Source organism: Canis lupus, chromosome 3, assembly GCF_048164855.1.
Source record: "Canis lupus baileyi chromosome 3, mCanLup2.hap1, whole genome shotgun sequence".
Taxonomy (NCBI): Eukaryota; Metazoa; Chordata; class Mammalia; order Carnivora; family Canidae; genus Canis; species Canis lupus.
Window position 1 is genome coordinate 1486988 of NC_132840.1, and position 22640 is coordinate 1509627.

The window sequence follows — 22640 nt, forward strand, 5'->3', positions numbered from 1 at the left end:
TTGATCACCAACCCTAATGTCTTTTTCTCAACAAGATTTCAGTAAAAATTTGGGGGCCTGGCATTAAGGGATATCTATTTCCTAAAAAGAAAATATTTGCCTTTCTAAAATTTGTCATCAAATGAACCCATGGTCAAGTTAGGGATATAATTTTTGACCCAAATTAGGCCATTTGATGGGGTGCACTCATTGCTGTGTGACTCAGAAAGTGACTTGAGTAAAAAGATAAAAGCATTGCTTTACTGTAAGATGATTCTCAGTGAAAAACCCAGTGTTTATGGAATATCAAGACATGGTTACCAAGTATTCAGAGGTCCCCAAAATACAACCTGCTTTTAATACCCTCTGGTTAATTCCCATGTATTTGCAACAACTTGGAATCTAATAGCCAGGCATAAGGTTTATCAGATCTCAGAGTTTATTCAAAGGATGAAGGGCTATTTTTTTCATGACAGTGTGCCCTATGGTTTTCAAACTGGATTACAACACACTTGAAGAGATAATATTGTTGCACATCAGGGTATGAAAGCGACAAGGGGGTCCTGGAGGATGGAGTCACCTTCTTGGAGACTTAATTTTAGCATAAGACATGAGAAGAACATATTTATGTATTGATTAGAAAAGTATTATTTTGTAGTATAGAAATTTATAAATTGAGAAGTATGTAAAATGTGCTTGGTTAAAGGCTTTGCAGAGGAAAATATATAATTATACAGTTCCATGTGTTTGGAAATACTTTGCATTACATTAGTGCAATGGAATACACTAAATCAGTAGAATTAGGTGAACACGACTCAGTCAGCAAGCTATGCCTGTCTTGGTCAGCAAGAAATTTAGAAATATAAGGTTGACTGAGGAAGACTGTGTGGATTTGATTTTCTAAGCAGCACATGAAGTCCTGAGCTGGATTTTTGGCAGAAGCTTGTACTGAGAACATAACTGCAGTTTAATAATAAAGGACCATGTGGAGGGTAGATCTATAGGATAAACTGGGTTGTAAGCTCAGCAGTTTCTCAGGCACCATCTCTGTCCATTATTCCTCACAGTGGCATGGACACCAGAAGTATAAGAAAACCCAATATGGAAGGGATGTGTCTCAACTGCCCTACCTGGCTGTCATGGGTAGTTGGAGGAAATTTTGAATTGGTCAGCTTAGTTCCCTCATTGACTTTTATAAATTAGCTAGATTAATTAACAACTTTGAGAATTGACATCTTTCTATCTATATACCATCTCTTTGAATCATCTATTAGTATTTGTCTAGCAAAATAAGAACATTTATAGTCAAACAGTACTCTTAAGGGCTTCAGTGAAAAGCAATTTGCTTACCTTCTCATCTTCCATGGTTAAATCATTTTAATATTATGGTTCATTTCATATCTACATATATGTCTTAATTTACATTTCCTCCCAGAAGCAGATCCTGAGACAAGGAGTGAAATGTAAGTAGTTTATTTGAAAGGTACAAGGAAATGACACAGGGAAGGAAAGACAGCTAACAGAGGTTGTATTGTTGAGTCAGTCATCCTGATGAGTGAGTGGGGATTAATCCTATAGGAAAAATCCAGGAAAAAATAGGCACACATACCTCAGAAATAGCCTACTTGCTGGTGGAAAGAGCTGTTATATCTGTGTACCTCTTTCCATCTGGTAGTTGTTGAATTCTGCTCTTGGTGATTGTTAATTCCTTCACACTTTTGACCCACCCCAGCAGTGGGTAGAAGTTCTGTGACACATGTATGCAGGTGGCAGTTACCTGCAGCATATAGAAACTGTGAAGCCCAGAGGCATATGGGCAAGACGCAACATCCACTGCAATGTACTCATCCTAAAGAGCTTAATGTTCAGTATTTTTACTAATTGATTATTCTCCCCTCAGAGCAAGGATTGAAATCGCATCATAATTTTCATTTATTTTTGCTCCCCAAAAATCCGTTATAATTTTTATTCCTGTGTTGCTTAGCCTTATATCTTTTAAATAATACACATCCTAAGTGTCTTCTATAACTAATGTTTTATAGTTCCCTTTATAAGATGAATATGCCGGGACCCACTTACTATCTTCCATAGTCTTCTATTCTTTTCACATTCCAACTCCTGTCCACTGTGTGTCTGCTTTTATAATCTCCTTTCCTATATGTGACATTACATGTTATATGTATATACTCTTTTGTAACATACTTATCATATAAATAGTTTGCTTATAGGTTGTTTGTAAGTTGAAAATTAATAAATAATATTATCAAATATGTGCAGTCACATTCCAAATACCATCCAATATAGATGGTTCTGGAATCTCTGTAACCTTCTGCTTTATTCTGGTTTGATAACTCTTTATGCTTGCCCTACGGTTTTCATCCTGAAAATTTCTTTTATTATTTTTTTTTTGCGGTTGGAACTATTTCCTTATTCCATGTATTTTTTCTCTCTTTTTTATTTTATGGGAGCATCTTCTCAAATTACTTCCCAAGGACTGGTGTGTTAATGGAGGTGTCTGGGTGCATCAGCCTGCATATATATATATATATATATATATATATATATATAGAGAGAGAGAGAGAGAGAGAGAGAGAGAGAGAGATTTCTTTCTTATATGCTCGATACGAAGTAAAACATCATTTAATCCTTAAAACATTCAACACTCATTTCCACTAGGTTCTGACATTCTAGTTTATTTGTGAGGAACTTACTGTTCTGTTCCACACTGACCTCTGTCTCAGAATAATTTAGAATATTCCCTTTATTTCTTAAGATCCTGAAATTTTGTAGTGGTGTCTAGGCATGAATCATTTATTTTTTATTTTTTAATTATTTATTTATTTATTTATTTTTTGGCATGAATCATTTAAATTACTAGGAAGACCTTTTAATATTGATGACTGATGTTCTTTAGATCTGGGGGAAATCCTTTTTTTTTTTTTAAATTCTTGAATTCAATTTTTTTCTTCTCTTTTGGGAGGATTATTAGTAAGATATATATCTTAGATTATTACTCTATTCTGTTCTCACAATTTTTGTCTTCATTACAAAATCAGATTTTGTTAGTTTTATCTTCCAAGTTATTTTTGTCTTATTTTTAGCAATTTTGAAATCTCTTTTTTGTTTTGTTACTTTTCATAACATTCTGTTCTTGTTTTATGGGTGCTTATATTAAAGACTCTTTCAGAGGTAGCACAAATAGAAAAAAAACACATTGAAGCTACAGCATGGAGATTCATTTGTTTATAGATCTTGATATATATAAAATTATTTAGTTAGTTGGTTAGTTAGTTGTTAGTCTTCCTTTAAATGTCTGATAAACCCTGGAAATGTTTTTTCGTATTTATGGGGGAGAACATACCATATGTTATTTGAAGCAAACTAGTCAACAAAAGATATTCCATTAGGTGAAGGAGGCAAGAAGTCATCCAGTATACCTTTAGGACCCACCCCACCTTGTTCTTTACATTTTGAGCATTAAACCATTAAAAACTATTTTATCATTATTCTATTAGTATTTCCAATAAGTTAAATCTATGTCCTCAATCTGTTTTTGTTTTAGAAGTTTTACATATTAAAAGAGTAATTTTATTTATTTATTTATTTATTTATTTATTTATTTATTTATTTATTTTTTAATTTTTTTACCTGAACAGGACATTTTAGACTTCACCTTTCACAAGTGCTGGGGATGTATGTCTGACTTATCCCTGGTGGGGATCCTTTAGTATAAATAAATACCAGGAAGTACTATGGGATAAAGAAGACTGGGAGCTGATATAGTACAGCTCTTCTTGTTTTTAGATAACAGTTGACCCTTGAACAACAATAGATTTGACCTGTGCAATTCCACTTAAATGTGGATTTTTTTTCTCAATAAAAATAGTATAGGACTGTAAATGTATTTTCTCTTATGTATGATTTTATTAATAAAATTTTCTTTTCTCTAGCTTACTCTGTGCTAAGAATATATTATACAATACATATAACATAGAAAATATATGTCAGTTAACTGTTTATATTATCCACAAGGCCTCCTGGTTAAGAAGAGGCTATTAGCAATTAACTCTTTGAGGAGTCAAAAGTTATACATGGACTTCAGCAGCATGTAGGGTAGACACCCTCAACCCCTGTGTTTGTTCAAGGGTCAACTGTACTCACTTTAAGAAGCTTGGATTCCTCACTTTCCTGATATCAGTTTCTAAATTTGGCAAAGGGAAGTAATAACATTTGCTTATCTCATAGGGCTTTTCTGTGAGTATCAAATAAAAAATGTGTGAGGAATTATTTGGAAAACTTCTAATATTGTGCAGTATATTAAGGATATAAAGGTAAATAAAGTATAATCCTCATGAAAAAGTATGTCACAACCAATTTTAGAAGACTCAACAATATCAGAGTAGAAAGCAATAAATATTATTAGAAATTGTAATATTTCAAGCAATTATCACTTCCTGAGATTTTATAGTTTCCAAACTTCTTACTATAGGGAAATGTATCCCTTTTTAAAACATATTTCCTTTGGGTAGATTTTCACTTTATGTGTAAGTAGATAAGTATAGTCTCAAAAAAGTAAAAGAGCTTCCTCAAAATCAGAAACCAAATAAGTGATGGAACTGGTACTTAAAAATAATTCTGATTAAATCCTTCTTGCTTCCTCACCAAAGCTTTACAAGAGCATATTATATTTAAAAAAAAATTGCAAGATTTACAAAATGTGTTACAGAGTAGACAGGAAAGAATAATCTATAAAGAGCAAATGCTTGTCCTAAAATGAAATTAAATTAATAGTAAAAAATAGCAGTTGATTAGTGAGTTTCTTTCAAATAATGTCCAATACAGATGTCAGGAGAATTTCTTCAGTGATGATCATGGCTTTTCTAGCTAGGAAAGTAAAATTGGAAAGTCAGGCTTGTACCCAGGATGATCTGATGGTTCAGAGTATAAGAAAAATAGTGAAGCAGAAAGCTGCTGTCCCTCCAGTTCTTAAATATGAATCCTTTCATTAGAGATTAGATAGGATCATGTGCATGGATATCAAAATGAGAATAATTTATAAAGACAGGTGTATTCTTATGAAGATTCAACTTCTGCATTTTCTAGGAGCTGCATCAGAGAAATCATCATGAACAAAATCTCCAGAAAATGAGAATTATAATAATCCAGGCCTGAAAAATCAGAAGCTTTTACCTGTATAATGAAGGTCTTTATGCTGATCTGTACCAATACCCAGGCTAGTTTTATTTTAGCATGGAAAGAGTAAGGAAATAATAGTTTCGACCTATATCAATAAACCTGGAGAAGATAAAAAATCAGATGTCTAGTTGGTTATGATCTGACCGATATTTTGCTAATTGCTCTTGAGGTGGACCTTTATAAAAACAACGGTGTAGATTACTAGATCCTAATTGCTAGTGGGAGAAAACTTACTATCTATTGGTTTAATACTGGTAACTCCTCAAATAATTAGCACGTCATGGTATGGTTTGAGATAGACAGTTTCTAATTACTAGAGTACTAACATATTTCTGCACTAAAATACCTCAGGCCAAAGGAAGAGGAATCTGGTAGTTTGGAATTGTATTCTGTGACCCATAGTAGTACATCATGACCTTCTCTTTGTAAAATTCTTTGAATGGTTTGAGGTTGAAAATCAAGCAATGTGAGTTGTAGGGCAAAGGGCATGATGGATTAAAAAGAATTTGAATTTGAATATCAAGTCTGTTCTTTAATTAGCAATTGATTTGTTCTGATTATATCTTTTCTTTTATTTATATGATGAAGGGACTGAAAAAATGTCCCCTAAGTTTCTTTTAAGCTATAATATCCTAAGACCAACTCTATTCAGCTAAATGTCAATACCATTTATTGTAGATTCTTTCAGTGATGGATCCCAATAAATCATGACTTTAGGTAACTATAAACTTATATTCATTCTTCCTCACATTCACTCTGGGCTTGACAACATTACTGTCTTTGGCCAGTGGGGACATCAGCAAACTTGTTGCAAGGCTTGAAAGGTACTTGTGCATCGTGACTTGCCTTCTTGGGACACTGACCTGTAGCTGCCACGTCAGAAATCCAATCCAGCTCATTGAAGGCTAAGAAACTGTTATGGAAGCAACCGAGGCACCCCAGCTGATAACCATGATCAGCTGCCAGACATGTGACTGAGGTTTTCTTGGACTTACCAGCCATGTGAGTGCAGACGCGTGATCAAGCCCAGGCAAAATCAGTAGGGAAACCCTGAAAACAACTAAGACTCTCATAGGAAATAATCAGTCGCAGTTTTAAGACAATAAGTTTTAGCCTGTTACTGGGCAATGAATATCTGGCAAACCATTCAAAGAGAGTTCCACATAAATTGAATACTGAGCTATTTCTAAATTTAGATGAAACAATTTTTATTTGATTACTAGATATGGACAGAAAACAAAACAAACAAAAGTCTTGTTCATCACTACACTGCCAGCACTTAATGGGGTGTCAGCCCTGTATTAGTTACGTATTATTGCATGACAAATTACCCCCCAACCTTGCTAGGTTAATATAACTCCTATGTATTATCTCACAGTTGTTTTGATGTAGGAATTCTGGCATAGTATGTTTGGGTCCTCTGTTTCAGAGTCTTATAAAACTGTAGTCAAGGAATTAAGGAGGGTTATGGTTTTATCTAAAGGCTTAAGTGGGGGAAAGATCTAGATTCTAGCTTACTACCATGGTTGTTGGAAAGATGTAGTTCCTTGCAGGCTGTTTTCCCATATGGCCAAGCATTATTTGCCATATGGACCTCTCCAACGTGGCACCTTGCTTCATCAAAACCAGAAAGAAAAAGAGGGTGCCATAAAGATAGAAGACTCAGTATTGTATGACTTACACATAGAAAAGACAACTCATGACTTTGGCTGTATTCTGTTTGTTAATCTCTAGGCATAACCTTCACCCAAGGAAGAGGAACAATGCAGGGATATAGATTCTAAGAAGAAGCGATCATTGTGGGTCATCTAAGAAGTCTTTCTATGACTGGCCTATAGCGAATGCTGAATATATTTTTGAAAAGAGATATAAATAATTGAATGAGAAAGCATGCTTTCATCAGCAAATATTTGTCAGGCACTGTGCTTTGCACTGGTGATATTTAGGTAGTAATGACACAGGCGCCCTGCATGTTAGAGCATACAGAGAAGTGAGGGATACAGACGTATAAAATGTAATGCCATACCATAAAAAATGGTAACCTACATTTCTTGTGGAATGAATAAAAGTACAAATGGAGTTCAAATAGAACATAATTGTATTGAATAAGTCAAGATGGAATTTTAAAAATATTTTTAAAAGAATTTATTTATTTGAGAGAGAGAGAGAGAGAGAGAGAGAGAGGCAGAGGGAGAAGCAGGCTCCATGCAGGGAGCCCGATCTGGGACTCGATCCTGGGTCTCCAGGATCACACCCTTGGTTGAAGGCAGACGCTCAACTGCTGAGCCCCCCCAGGTGTCCCTCAAGATGGAATTTTTAAAAAGAATGGTAACTAAGCTATGGTTTTAAGGATGATTCATCATTTTCCATCTCTGGAGTTGGAAATATGGAGGAAGTACATTTCACATAGAGTAACATGCTGTAAGGTTTTTTGTGTGTGTGTGTGTGTGTGTGAAGCAGGGAGTGAGGGACAGACAGATATTTAAACTAGTAGGAGTTTTTCCCCCTTGATTTTTCCCAAACAACATGTGCTCTCCTGTAGTTTGTTGAAGAACCATCTGTCCCATAGTCTTTAATTGACCCAGGGAAGGTCTATAAGGGAAGGCGGGGAGCTCAGCAGATGAGAAGATAGAATACAGATGCAAAGAAGAGCCCAGGTGTCATTGATTGCACAGCTGCCCTTATCTCCGGAATTGTTCAGGTTAATTACACATTGGAGAAAATTGACTAAGTTAGAAGTTTTGAGCAAAACTGTTCTAAAACCAATCCTTTTAGATGGAAAAGAGGAGGTCTTTTGACACCAGGACATTTCTGAGGATGCGTTGTGGAGGAGAATTTAATGATCTGTAAACTTTAGCATCTGTTGACAGTTGCTCTCCACTGATATCACAGAGAGCAAAATGAAAGTGTGATTTTAAAAATGAGTCTACTGAAGGTTTTATTAAAATTATGAATAGAAATAAAGTGCATAAAACTGTGGAAGTGTCATCTGGGAAGGACTCTTTTACAATGTTTTACATTGGATAAATGAGATTGGTAAAAGTGGATTTTGAATATTCAAGAGAGTGATTCAGATTCATAACTAAATTCAAATCCTGGCTCTATTAGTTCCTAGCTATGGGTCCTTGGGTAAATCCTTTAACATCTACGAGCTTAAGAATTCTTATCTATAAAATTGGGATGGAACTACCAACTGATTTTGTTGAGAAGTCGCTGAGAGTGACTGTGAAAATGCTTTAACTTAATAGACATTTGTGTTTCTTTCCTTTTTTGTTATATACCCCAAGGTGTGAGGAAACCTATCTCAGAATGCTTCCTGTTTTGGCCTCTCCATATATTTCATAATTTGACAGTGTTGTCTTTGACAGTGTTACCACTTGACCAAAAATCCAGTAGCAAGAACATTCCCCAAAACCTCGTTTGACTCCATGTCAAGTCAGCAAACGTGACTGTCTCCCAAGATTCCCAACACTAGTTAAGTCCAAGTTATATCACTGAGATGATGGAGCAAAGAGATGACACACCTAATCCAAAGAGAGACCTCTTGAGTATCCAATCAATGGGGGGGGGGGTGGGCAAGATCACAATTTTCCAAGAGCAGGTATACACTAAAGTTTTGGTTGTCTAGGCAAAAAAATTGGAAACTCTTATGGGAGGTGACACTGGTTCTGGTGTCTTAAAGGAGGAGATGATCTATTTATTCATTCCCTGAATCTCAGAGTTTTGCTGCACGACATTTCAAACAGTGCATATGCTAGCTAAGAGAAAAACAGCCTTAGCAGATGGAAGGTGCCTAAGTTCAGAATTTGGAGTAGGGCAAGACTGGAGTTGGAGATATTATATCCACCTAAAAGTCTTTGAAGAAAACCTGATATTACAAATAGAACATGATTTGTGAAGGCAAAGGCAAGAGACGGTGGTAAGAAATTGAGTCAATCAAATATTGTTAGAAAATGTTTATGGTTTATGGACAGCTGTTGTTCAAAATGAATGAGATGTACAATTGGATAACAAAGTAGGGGGGAAGAAGGAATTTCTTCCAGTTTCTCCAAATAATTGTCCAGTCTCATAGCTAACATTTTTAGACAGAAAAATTAAAAATTAAAAAAATAAAATTTGTGATTGTCAATGAAGAGTTCTTACTAGTAAAATCTTCCCTAGAAACTACCCTCAAGGACCATGAGTCCATAACTCTCGGTTCTTTCTTCCTCTTCCGTGTGCCAATAGATACCGTACTCCGTGGCCTTCTCCATCACCACCACCATCACCTCCATACTCATAATCTTCTCTCATCTAGGTTTCTTACCTCAAATTCCTTATCTGCTACACATGTCACAGTTTTAAGACATCTCCTATTCTGGTCATACACCTGTCTTTGTCCAGAGAAAGGGTGAGAAGTGCGGTATCCTGACTCTGCTACTTCTAGACATAGCTTCTTTGACTTTTCCGATTTTCATTTCCATATGAACGAGCTATGTAAAAACTGCCTCCTTTGCATCTGAAAGTTGCCGGAAGGGATGATATAGAAGACTGTGTATGAGAAAACTATAAAGAGCCTGGAATACAACAAGAATGAAATAATTGTTCGTTGTTACTGTTATTAGTAGTATAATAGCGTTGCCATGACTATCATCACTCTCCTTTCTAGATTACGGGCTTCTTGAGGATGGAGCTTTGGTTTTCCTTACACATGTCTTACTCAGTACATAATGTAGGACCTTAATATATAAGTTGACCGAATATTTTGGCAGCTTGGAGAACAGAAAAGAAAGTTTATATAAGAGTTGACAATCCAGAAAAAAAAAATTAAGAAAGGAAACCATGTCCAAGAAAATCTTTGGAGAATAATTAAGAAGAATAATGGTCAACTCTTAACTCAAAACTGTCCTTTAATTGTAATGGATAGGATATAAAGTCAAAGCAGGTTTTGTGGATTTTGAGACTGAAGCAACAGATTAGACATCCACACTCTGTTGTTATGTGGAGCCAAAGGTGGAATACCTCTGACTGGCAGTCCACCTCGTATTCAGATTTGCTGAGCATATCCACAGGCTTCTGGTTTTGTTTTGTTTTGTTTTTTAAAGAAAACTCTGGCTGGAGGATGCAGAAACAGTCATACTTTACCTATTAGGCAGCTGAGGACAGTGTTAGAGTTCATCATCACACACAAGTCCCCTGGGCTGTTTAGGTAGAGACTGAAACCACACATAAGCAACTCTCCAAGCCAACAATGTGGTGGTCCTTTTATTGATAATTATCTCTTACATATCTGAATAAGCTTAGGCTTCTGAAGGTGTAAAAAATGCCCTGGAGGTATAGCTAGCAAAAATTAACACTCCACTGCACATCCTAATTAGGATTTAATTAGGGAATTAAAAAAATGCCGAGCACATGTTTTTAGCAAGTGCATAATCACTGACTTATTGCTTGTAGGTTCTCTACATATTTTTCATTGTAAATATCCAATTATAATTGTCATTTAGGTCAGACTTTAAGAATTCAGAGTCTTATTCAGAATAATGAGAATTTGTTTCTTTAAGCATAATGTCCTCTCGTATAGTTTTTACATCTTTTAATTTACTATGTATTCCACCCAATTCCTTCTCCTAACAGAGAATCTGGGTGGTGGTGTCCTCGTGATGTGATGTATTACTCTTCAACAAAGCATCGCATCTTGTATTTACAACCAGCGCATAAGAAAAAAAAAAAAAAAAGTGACAACCGCATCTGTGTTCTTGTTCCTGAGAGATTTGTAACAAACTATGATTGTAAAACTGCAGTCTCTTTATCACAGGGAATGTTCTGTGTATGCCTCCAACTCTGACCAAACTTCTGGAGTGATTTATAGCACATCTGTTTTGACCTGCCCCTGATAATATTCAAATTAAAGTCACAGTTGGAAAAGAAAGTGGTCTGTGCCATAGGAGTTCCACTAAAGGTATAGAAACTGTTCCAAGTTTGATTTGTGACCACTGTCATCAGCTTCTAAAAGCCACAGCTGATGGAGAATAATGTCTAATGTTGATTTCTTAATCACATCGCCATTATAGAAATAATAGGTTGCTACAGTGATAATCATTACCCCCTTTCTGATGGTATTTCAGTGCCTTTTACAGCCACTTCTAATGACCATTGAACTGTTTGGTCTAATGAGTGAGAAGACTCCAACATCTTTATTCAAAAGTCACTAATGATAATTGCCACCTATCACCCCATTCTCCAGAGCCCACAACGTATGTCCACTGAATCCCATTATCATCACTGCAGGTCCACATTCCAGTCTTACTAGACTCAAGTAATTAGGCCTAATTTATATCTGATCCTATTATGGCGTGTAGTCATTTTTTCTCAAATTCACGTTTTCTGTTGTGCCTGAATACCACTCGGGTCTAGAAAAAATTTTAAAGCTTTTATTGAAAAATCATAAATATGATTAGTGGCAGCTTTCATGTCAGCAAATCAATGAAAAATTCACAACTATATTCAATTTTACAGTATGGGGTAAATGTTTAAGAGCAAGACATCTGGAGTGTAATAGAATTGGATTTAAAATCTTTGTTCCATCTCCTAATAGCTATTGTAACCCAGGCAGTTCAACTCTGAAGCTCAGTGTGTTATCTCTAAAATGGGAATAAGAATAGAGCTTCTTTGATATGGAGATTAGTATTAAACCAAAATGTGATAGCTTATAGAAGGGGAGGAGGGCGGGGGGTGGGAGTGAATGGGTGATGGGCACTGGGTGTTATTCTGTATGTTAGTAAATTGAACACCAATAATAATAAAAAAAAAAGACAGAAAAACAAAACAAAAAAAAAAAAACAAAATGTGATAGCTACGATTATATTATCATCACTGTCATAACCATTATCATTCTCACCCTACATACTGGGTGGTGAAGAACCCCACCCAGTTATCAGAATAAATACACAACTGGGATGCCCTTGCTGTGAGACCAATAATCTAGTTGTGGGTGTGGAGTAAATGGTGTGGGTCATGGCTATGGTGAGGGTCTCTCTGTGAGGAGCAACTGAATCTTCAAGCTTTTATTCTTAACATACATGACATGAGATAGAAGAGGAGGTAAATGGTTGAAAAACAAAGGAGGCCAAGGAAGCAGCTAATATTCACGTACTCCTTTTTTTTAAGGATTTTATTTATTTATTCATGAGACACCACACACACAGGGGCAGAGACACAGGCAGAGGGAGAAGCAGGCTCCATGCAGGGAGCCTGACGTGGGACTCGATCCCAGGTCTCCAGGATCCCGCCCTGGGCCAGGGGCAGGCACTAAACCGCTGAGCCACCCAGGGTTCCCTCACATACTCTTTCTTAGTTTTATGGAAACCACATGAAGAAGATAGCAATATTCCTACTTCATAGCTACATAAGCTGAATTTAGAAAGGTGAACTAAGTCTAATTTCAAAGAGCTCATAAATGGTAGAAATGGTGCAGCTCAATCCAAGTCTTGATTAAAGATACATAAGCTATATGACCTTTTGAAGAATTCATGAGGTGCAATCTGGTTAAAATACATACTTAGAGATGAACCCAGAGAACGTATGGAGGAAAGGAACAATGGCATATGCTGCATAAAAGGTGCAGGTGTTACAGGACATCAGAAACTAGAACGTTCCTTTGTGTACTCAAAGCTAAAAACAGAGTAATGTGAAAATGTCATACAAAAATAGGAAATTAATATTTTGACCCTATTTTATATGGATCAGAATCAAATTTAAGACATTTGCCCACTTTCTCATATACAGGCTATAAAAAAGAAAAGGTGAATATTTTGGAAAATGGAAAATGAGAATATGATGATATGACAGGAGCTGTGTCATGTTAGAAATTAGCATGGAAAAAAACATCTACTAGGGAGACTTTAATTTTCATGAAAAAAGCTTATTGCAAAAGGACGTAGATATATCCCCAAAACTCTGAAGTCAGGAGCACAGACATGTTTTAAATCACATTCATAATTGAGATGATTTATTGTAAACTATAGCTCCCTCAATTGAAAATACGAAGACTTGGCCAGGACACAATGATACGGCTTACATCTCTATTCTAAGAGTAATTCAGCATTAATATTGTTAATTATCATTTTTTAGTTGTAGAAGATTATGAAACTATGACAATCTTTTACGTCCTCCCCTCAAGAGATGGAGCTCTTTTCCCTACCCCATAACATGGCTGGCTTTGTGAGGTCGTGATCATGTGAGAATTTGCAGATCAAGACTCAAGAGACCGCAGCTTGCTTGCACTCTGGTGATGTGGGACTCACCTGACGACCGTGTGATAAGCCAAGGCCAGCCTGCTAAGAGAGGGAGACAACATGGAGAGGTCGCAGTCATGCTGGTCACAGACCATCCAGCCTCAGGCACCCCCCAAATCCAAAAGCCTGGGCACTATCAGCAAAACCAGGCCCACACCTGAAGGACTGTCTATATGATCTCAATCTAAATTGGTGATTCAGAAAATCATGAGCTACATAAATAGTTGTTGATTTAACTTAGTCAGTTTTAGGGTGGTTTGTTATGCAGCAAATGCTAACTGGCATAAAGTAGGCCAGACTATTCCAATGTCCTAGTTTTATGAAATGCTTCCCTAATATTTTGAGCTGGATTTAGGAATTCTTCATAATTTTCCTATAAAATATTTTAGTTTATTTAATTTTTGAATAGAAATACAATCACGTGTCTCAAATCCAAAAGTCATAGAAGGATATAGAATAAAATTCTACTGTCTATTCCCCAGATAAGCCTTTTTTACCCAGAGGGAAATTATGTATAATTTAGTACGTTAAAGCATACTTCCAAAGATACTCTAACCTTGTAAAATGTGTGTGTGTTTTATGATATACATCTTCTCTGAGGTGTTTTCCAGGCTAAGTTCCTCAAGTCATGACTCATTTATTACATTTTATTTTTTTTTTAATTTAGACTTTATGTTTTTAGAGTAATTTTAGATTCACAGCAAAATTGAAAGGAGCAGAAATTTCCCATATGCCTCCTGCCACCACGGATTCCTAGTGTTCCATGTTATTAATATCCCCCCACCAGATTGGTACATTTGTCACCAATGGATGACTTTACATAACACATTATTTTCACCCAAAGTTCGAGGTTTATATTTTTCTCTTGGCGTTGTACTTTCTATGAGTCTGGACAAATGTGTAATGCCATGTATCCATCATTAGAGTATCACATAGAATATTTTCACTGCCCTAAAACCCCTCTGTGATCGGCCTACTCATCCTTTCCCCTCTCCCCACCCCTCATCCCTGGCAACCACTCATCTTTTTACCATCTTTACGGTTTGGCCTTTTTCAGGATATCATATACTTGGAAACATACAGTATGTGGCCTTTGCAGGCTGGCCTCTTTTATTTAATAATATGCATTTAAAATTCCTTTATGTCTTTCACGGTTCAATAGTTCATTTCTTTTTAGTGCTGAATACTATTCCACTGTCTGCATGCATCACAGTTTATCACATGCAGAAGGACATCTTGGCTGCTTCCAAATTTAGGCAGTTATGAATAAAACTGTTATCAACATCCATGTGCAGGTTTTGTGTGACATAAATTTTTAACACCTTCGGGTAAATATCCAGAAGTGAGATTGGTGGATCATGTCATAAAAGTATATTCACTTTAAAAAAAAAAAAGTATATTCACTTGTGCAAAAAAAAAAAAAAGCCTCTGCCAGATTGTCTTCCAAAGTGGCTGCACCATTTTGCACCCTCATTGACAAGGTATGGGAGTTTGTGTTGCTCCACACTCTAACCAGCATTTGATGTTGTCAGTGCTCTGGATTTTGACCACTCTAATAGATGGGTTGTATCTTGTTGTTTAAAAGATTTACTTACTTATCTTAGAGAAGGAGAAAGAGTGGTGGGGAGGGGCAGAAGGAGAGAGACAGAGAAACTCAAGCAGACTCTGTACTCTGTCGCAGGACCCTGAGATCATGACCTGAGCTGAAACCAAGACTCAGACGCTTGACGGACTGAGCCACCCAGGCACCTTTCTCTTTGTGTTTTAACTTGTATTTCCCTCACGACATAGGATGTGAAGTACCTTTTAACACGACTATTTGTCAGTTATATATCTTCTTTGATGAGGAGTCTGTTAAGGTCTTTGACCTTAGCATTTTTCAGTCAGGTTGGTTGTTTTCTTATAGTTGGAAGAGTTCTTTGCATATTTTGGATAATAGTTCTTTTTCCAGATGTATCTTTTACAAATATTTCCTCTGAATATGTGGCTTATTTTCTCATCTTTTGATACTGTCTTTTATGGAGCAGAAGGTTTTAATTTTAATGAAGTCCACTTTATCAGTGATGTCTTTCATGGCTATTACTTTGCTGCTATATCTGAAAATTCACGCCCATCCCCAAAGTTATCTAGGTCCCCTCCTATGTTATCTACTAGGAATTTTATAATTTTGTATTTTCCATTTAGGTCTGTAATCCTTTTGACTCACCTTTTGTGAAGGGTGTGAGATCTGTGTCCAGATGGCATTTTTTGCAAGTGGATGTTCAGCTAGTCCAGTGCTATTTACCAGAGTCTATCTTTGCTCCACTGTATTGCCTTTTCTCCTTTGTTAAAGATCAGTTGGCTATATTTAGGTAGGTCTATTTTGGTGCTCTTTATCCAGCCTACTTGATTCTTTGTCAATGTTTTCACCAGAACTGCAGTATCTTGATTAATGTTGCATTATAGTTTGTTTTAAAGTTAGATAGTGTCAGTGATTTAACTTTATTTTTCTTCAATATTCTTCAATTATTCCTTCAATATTATGTTATTCTGGGTCTTTTTCCTCTCCATATATACCTCGAAATTGTTTTTTCATTGTTGATAACTTTCTGGAATTTTTACTGAGATTGCCTTTAATCCATAGATTAAGTTGTGAAAGATTGACATCTTGATAATATGGAGTCCTCCTATCTATGAACATGGAATATCTCTCTATTTTTTATAGATGTTCTTTGGTTTTATTCATCAGTTTTATAGTCTTCCTCCTATCAGTCTTGTACATATTTTGCTATATTTATCTCTAAATATTTCACACACTGGGTGCAAATGTAAATGAGATTTTTAAAATTTCAAATGCCACTCATTCATTACTGGTATGTAGGAAGGCCATTAAGTTTTATGTATTAACCTTGTATCCTGGAACCTTGATTTGATTGACTATTGGTTCCAGAATTTGTGTGTTTATGTGTGTATTTGACTGCATGTAGTCTCTAGCCTTTCAGATTTTCTATGAGATGATCATATCATCTAAAAGAAAGACACCTTTACTTTTTCCCAATAAGAATACCCTCTGTTTTATTTTCTTGCCTGTTACATTACCTAGAATTTCCAGTATAATGCTGAAAAGGAGTGATTAGTGGTGATATCCGTACCTTATACCCCATCTTAAAGGGAAAACTTTATGATTTTCACTGTTAGGTATAATGTTAGCTGTAGGCTTTGTGTGTGTGTGTGTGTGTGTGTGTGTGTGTTTGTTCTTTATCAAGCTGAAAAAGTTCCCCCTCTATACCTAAGTTACTCAGAGTTTTTGTCATGAAAAGATAGTGGATTTTTTTTCTGATGCTTTTGTGCCTCTATTGATATGACCATGTGATTTTTCTTTTTTAAGTGGTTGATGTGATGGATAACATTAACTGATTTTCAAATATTAAATCAACCTTACATATATCTGAAATAACTCCCACTTGGTCATTGTGTATAATTCTTTTTATATATTGTTGGATTCAATTTGCTAATATTTTACTGAGGATTTATCATCTATCATGAGAGATATGGCGTATAGTTTTCTTATGTCTTTTGTATAGTTTTGGAATTCAGAATAATCCTGAATTCTTTAAATAAATTAAGAAGTATACATTTGCTTCTACCTTCTTAAAGAGTTTGTAGAATTTTGATGTAACTTCTTCTATGAGAGTTAGGTATAATTCAATAATATATCCATGTGGGCCTGCTGCTTTCCGTTTTGGAGGGTTATTAATTATTGATTCAACTTATTTAAGATATGCATGCCTATTCTGGTTGTCTGTTTCTTGTATGACTTTTCACAGATTCTGTCTTCAAAGAATTGGTCTATTTCATCTAGGTTATCAAATTTGTGGGTATAGAATTACTTATGTTATTATTTTTATTATCCTTTTAATGTCTGTACGTATGATATTGATGTCACTTCTTTTCATTTCTGATGTTAGTAATTTATGCTCTCTTTTTCTATTAGTTAGCCTGGCTACAGTTATGACTGTTTTCTATGAGGTTTACCTTACTCTCCCTTCTTAATTTACTTGATTCCCAAAGCACTCCTGAGCCTCCTTAGTGGTTTTAATTTTTCATAGAAATACCACTTTTTAATTTATCATGTATATTATTTATTTATCATAATTAATATTTACCTCCATCCTCAAAAATTCCATAAGGAAAGGAGCAATTTTGTGCTTTGTTTGGATATACTTCAAGGACCTGGTATACTTCCTGCACATAGTAGATGCTCAATCAATACTTGTTGAATCAGTCACCACATCCTGAAGATGAGAAAAATGTCTTAGAGAAAACTTCATTTAAAAAGTAAAAGCTATCATTTAATATCACAATCAGAGTGTGTGTAGCTTTAACTCATTTATACCACTAGTATTTACTAAATTCAAGGTAATGTTTCTTGGTGCTATGAGGATTAAAATTATTAATAGACATTATCTTTCTCCTCAAATTGGTTGATGAAGGTGATAGGTATATCATAAAGTACCTGCCACATACTAGGGTCTTAATTGATTTTTTTTTAAGTTTTTTTTTTAATTTTTATTTATTTATGATAGTCACAGAGAGAGAGAGAGAGAGAGAGAGAGAGAGAGGCAGAGACATAGGCAGAGGGAGAAGCAGGCTCCATGCACCGGGAGCCTGATGTGGGATTCGATCCCGGGTCTCCAGGATCGCGCCCTGGGCCAAAGGCAGGCGCCAAACCGCTGCACCACCCAGGGATCCCGGTCTTAATTGATTTTTGATGCAAAGTTACTAAAAAACATTTATTACTAATAACTCAGCAAATTAGAAAAAGGTAAGTAAGAAGAGTGGCAGCAGGATATATCACTTTTGATTCATGAGAAAGTATAATTGCTTTTCACTGAAGTAATGGGGCTTTTCCTGGAAGAGAGGGTAACTTGATTTGTGCTTTGAAGGATATATAAAACGTAGGTTAAGAAGAAGGTATATTAGCTGTTGAGTAAAGAAATTGTGGTAGTAAAGAACAAGGCACATCCAGAGAAGAAGCTGCTGGGATGGACCATACAAAACCCTAACAACTAATTTAACATGCTTTGATAAACATTGTCCCACATGTGCTTTTTGTAAGATACACCTTGAATATGGCTAATTAACATTCTTTCATCATATTAATGAAAATGATCTTAATTGTTTCAGGGACATACTGGTCACCCCATTATGGGGTTTATTTGTATTTAAGGTCTTCCTTTATTTGAGAGATGTGAGATAGAGAGGTGTGTGTGTCTGTGTGTGTTTCTGTGTGTGTCTCTCTCTGTGTGTGTTATACTGATTTTTTGAACCAGGTATTACTAATATGAGTGAGAAAACTTGATTTCAGAAAAGAAGATGTGTAAAGTCATAGTGAAGGTGACCAATTTAACTGCATTTGTTATATACATGGACTTTAAGACAATATTATGTGGTAATAGTTATTTTTGCCCATTGCTATAGTAGAGATGCCAATTTTGTTGTTGTTTTTCCTTTTGGTAACCACGTTCATTGTTTTCAGTCCTGCTTTCAAAGCAAGAAAATTGTTATTCTTCTACATCCAGAGAATGTGCTGACCAAGCTAATGAACAAGTATGACCCCTTTTGTGTTTATAGTCGTAAGCTAAAGCACCAGTATTCAGGTGTATGGCAATACTTGGAAATGAAAGAAAGCAAATGAGATAAGGTCACAGAAGAGGAAGAAAACCTTAGCTCCAAAAGATCTTGTTTTAAGCTTGGGATGTTTTTTTCCATTAAGATAGTGTTTATCAGGATTAATTCTTCTAACACTCTTTACTAGATGTTTAGAACTAGAAGGGTCATTGGAAATTAACTGGTTGAGCATTTCTTGTATGGGATAAAATAAAAGAATTGCTCAAAAAGAAGATCTGTGGGCCCTCCTTCAGAGAATACGTTGGCAGTAGAGCTGGAAGTAGGTGTAATGGCAAAGTTATCTTTGAAGGATGAGGCAGTGAATGGGCAATGAGACAAGGGCACCTTTTTTTTTTTTTAAGGGCACTTTTTCTATGGATGTAGGCAAAAGAAAATATTGAGAAAAGTTGAGACTAATGGTTTCAGGATTAAAGACATGAATTGGGTTTTGGTAGAAATGTTTAAGGGGCAAGCTAAATGTAAGTGTTTTAAAGTCTTATTATTTTTACATGCATCCAAATTTATCCATTAAAAGTGCATAGTTTGATGAGTCCTGATCAGTGATATAGCCAAGCAATCAGCAACAAAATTAAGATATGAAACACTTCACTTTATTTGTTCCTTGGTTCAAGACAACAACATATTTTCTTCTGTGCTTTACTTTTGCCTTTGTTGAACCATCATATAAATAGAATGAAATAGTATATCGTCTTTTGTGTTTGTGTCTTTGCTTGTTGTATTTTGAGATTTATTTACATTATCACATTCAGTAGGAGTTTACATATTTTTATTACTTAGTAATATTCCATTGTAGAGACATACCACATTTTATTTATTCATTCTCCAGTTGATAGATGTTAGCCTGTTTATATATTTTTGGCAATTAAGTGTAATGCTTCCAAAATTTGCATATATGTCTTTGTGTGGAGATGTTTTTACTTCTCTGTAGCATATACTTTGGCTAGAAATCTTTTATCTATATTTATTTCAAATGGGCTTACTTATAAAATGTATGCATTGTTTATATATTCTACATTTATGTCCTCTGTCAGATGTATATTTTCTCATTCTGTGGGTTACCTTTATGTTTCTCTATTAATTGTGTGTGTGCATCAGCAAAACTTTTGATTTCGATGAAATGTGAATTTTTCTCTTAAGTTTGTTCTTTTTTTTACAATTCAAAAAATGCTAGATTAACCCCAAATCACAACTATTTTCTCCTGTTTTCTTCTCGAAATTGTGTGAATTTTGCTCTCATATTTCAAGCTATGTCCCATTTTGAATTAATTTCTGTATATGAGGATGCCTGGGTGGCTCAGTGGTGTGGTGACTGCCTTTGGCCCAGGGCATGATCCTGGAGTCCCGGGATCGAGTCCTGCATCAGACACCCTGCATTGAACCTTCTCATCCCTCGGCCTGTGTCTCTGCTTCTCTGTGTCTCTCATGAATGGATAAATAAAATCTTTTTTTTTTAAATTCTGTGTATGGCTTGATGAAGGCATCAAGATTTATTTCCATATGGTCATTTAGTTAGGCTTCAACAGCATTAATTGAAAAGACTATTCTCTCTCTCATTACTTTGACCTTTTCTTTAAAGATTTATTTATTTATTTTAGAGAGAGAACATGACAGGAAGAGCAGAGGGAGAGTTAGAAAGTCTGTAAAGCAGACTCCATGCAGGGCTCAAAGCCCAACTCGGGGCTCAATCTCACAATCCTGAGATCATGACCTAAGCTGAAACCAAGAGTTATATGCTTAACTGACTCCATTACCAAGGTGCCCCAATTTTGACATTTTTGTGTGAGATTGTTTTTGGATTCATAATTCTCTTTCACTGATTTAACTTCTATCACTGTGCTAATGCCAAAATGTTCTGATTATTCTAACTTTACAGTAAGTCTTCACATCAGGATTAGTAGTCCTCCAACATTGCTATTCTTTATATGTATAGTTTGTTATAGAAAATTATTTACTATATAATTATTTATTATTATGATTACTTAAATTATTTTACTATCCTAGGTCCTTTGAATTTCCATACAGATTTTAGAATAAGAATCTCAGTTTAACCTGAAACTCCTGCTGTCATTGATTGACTATATAGATTTAAAAGGAGAGTTGCCTTTTAACACTATTAACTCTTTCATTCTATGAACATGGTATATCAGTCCATTAGTTTAGTTCATACTTTCTCTCATTCCTATGTTTGTAGCTTCTAGTATACAAGTTTGGCATACATTTATTCAATTTATTACTAAATATTTTACTTACACTGATTTATTTTTCATATTTTTAGTTATTGTAATTTCACACATACTGATAATGGTTGTTTTTTAACCTATTATAACTTTCATTTTTTGGATTGCTTGCTAATTAATTTTTGGATATTGCTATGTATCCTGTTAGATATGTGTATATAAGAATGTAGTATGGGGACGCCTGGGCGGCTCAGCAGTTGAGCACCTCCTTCAGCCCAGGGTGTGATCCTGGAGACCCGAGATCGAGTACCACATCAGGCTCCCTGCATGGAACCTACTTCTCCCTCTGCCTGTGTCTCTGCCTTTCTCTGTGTTTTTCATGAATAAATAAATAAAATCTTTAAAAAAAATGTGTTATGTGTTTTGCACACAGCTTTTCCTTAAAATGATCACTCCAACTTGTAATCACTTCCAGAAACCCTTAGAGCTCTGACTGAATACAAACTTTGTATTATTTAAGATAAAACTATTATAACATGAAGTACTATTAAAACTACAAAGAACACAGTATGGAATAGAGGTGCATAGACATTTTCTTAGGTTTATTTGAATATTTAAAACACTGATAATTTTTTATTTTATTTTATTTTTTTCTGAGAACACTTAAATTCTACTATCTTAGCAAATTTAAATTACACAATGTTATTATCAACTATAGCCACTATTTTATCATTAGATAATCAAACCTTATTCATTTATCTATTATCTAAAAATTTTATTTTTAATAACATGGTATTTTTTAAAGAATATCATGAAGTCAATATGCAATTTTAGATGTGGAATACATTCATAAGGCAGATAAAATTAGAAGATAAGGTACAAGACCTGCTCTGATGATAATGGAATTTACAAAACTTATTTTTTGGTTAAAAAAAAGGGAGCATAATATAAATAAACAGTGCTCCTGTTGTAGCACTGAAAAATGTAAAATTGAAAAACTTGATGTCTATACAAGTATATGATAAAAACCTCTACAGTTTTATGTCAATGAGGAAAATATGGTTGATTATCCCTGTTATTAAATACTACATAGGGAACAAGGCATAAACATGACTACGAAGAAATAAAAAAGCAACTTAAAATAGACAAATTAATAAAATTGTGCACTTGGGTAATATAAGCATACTTTTCTATATAAATTAAAATAAAAGACGGGGTGCCTGGGTGTCTCAGTCACTTGAGCGTCTGCCTGTGGGTCAGGTCATGATCCTGGGGTCCTGGGATGGAGCCCCACGTCAGGCCTCCCTGCTTAGCAGGAAGTCTGCTTCTCTTTCTCCCTTGCCCT